Genomic DNA, 1,462 nt, shown 5'->3' on the forward strand with positions numbered 1-1,462 from the left:
ACGACTTGTCTTGTAATCCATCTAACTTCTGTAGCTTTTTTTTTTTTGCTTGATCAATCTGTTTATTGTCTTTATGAAAAAATCTTCATAGAAAATTGATTTAGCTTTCAGCAGCCCGTTCCTGAGCTCTGAGGAAGCTTGCCTTCTTTTGAGCAACCCGGTCTTTCTTCTGGGCAAGAGACATTTTAGGACTATTCCACCTCTTCTTCTTTACTTCTCTCTTGGGCTTCTTCTCATAGACTGGATTCTCTCGGATAGCAGCATGAGCTTTCTTATACATCTCCTCCATCATGTCTGGAGTTACGTTGTTCTTGATGTACTGCGAAAACTGTTTCTTGTATGCATCTTCATCTTCCTCCATTAGGTAGCGCATGTAGTCTGCCACATTCTGACCCATGATGTGTTTCCGATGTACCTCTGCATGGAACTCCTTGCTTTCAGAGTCATAACCAGGGAATCGTTTGGTACTATGAGGGATAGACAAGCCTCCATCCACAGCTCCCTTCAGGGCCCCGAAAACTTTATTGCCAGTTGTAGTTCGGGCAAGACCTGCGTCCAAATAGCAAGTGAAGGCACCAGGCTGGCCGTCAATGCTTTCCACATTATATTCATTTCCATTCACCTCCACCTGGCCTTCATAGATCTTGTCCATGCCAAACCTATTCAGAAGCCTGCGAGCCAACAGCAGGCCAGTGCAATAGGCTGCAGCATAATTTGTCAGGCCAACTTTCACACCGTATTTTGGAAGTTCATGTGCATATGCTGCGCAGACGATCATATCCCCTTCTATACGGGCATATGCAATCTGGCAGATGATATCTCTGTTAGTCACACGGACTATCATCCTGTATTTGGGTGTGTTGTACTTATTCTTGTCCTGGATCACCAGTCGTTTCCGTGCATAGTAGTCAGTTTTACCCTCTCGTCGCCTTCTAAATCTCACTTGGTATCTTTAAAAGTAGGCCTTATTCTTGACAACTTTCACGAACCCCATCCTGCGGAACAGAGACCCGCAACCGCGGCTCCACACAGACCTGCTGAGTCGCTTGATTGTGTTTTCTTGCAATTATTTAAGACATTTTTGTGTTTGCTCTTTAAGGGTTTCTACCTATTTACCTGTGTTCTCGTGTATAACTTGTAGGTACTTATTTATGTCCTTATTATCATCCTCTATCATCATTATCAGAATTGATTTTAAAACTGTATCTTGTTTTCCAGTGTGATGGGGTATTCAGGACTAGTTATACTGGGAGATCTAGGTTCTGATGATGCCATGTAACCTTTGTTTCTCTTGCTTATGTTCTTTTGCTTGCCTTTCACCATCTGTATATCTCTAGTGTTACCTGCACTCACTGTCTCTGACTTGTCCCTGTTCCTGTTATCTTTATTGTGACAGAACTCCTCAGAGTCCACCTGTTTCTGTGATCCAGTGATCCTGAGCTCCTGAGTATAAAATCTCCTG

At 43.2% G+C, this 1,462-nt stretch overlaps 1 pseudogene; it reads right to left on the reverse strand.

Moving 5' to 3' along the window:
• Window positions 1–35: 35 nt before the first annotated feature.
• Window positions 36–1,033, reverse strand: LOC114615775 (annotated as a pseudogene).
• Between the last annotated feature and the right edge of the window lie 429 nt (window positions 1,034–1,462).

The sequence above is a fragment of the Grammomys surdaster genome, unplaced genomic scaffold (assembly GCF_004785775.1).
Source record: "Grammomys surdaster isolate TR1022 unplaced genomic scaffold, NIH_TR_1.0 142706, whole genome shotgun sequence".
Lineage (NCBI taxonomy): Eukaryota > Metazoa > Chordata > Mammalia > Rodentia > Muridae > Grammomys > Grammomys surdaster.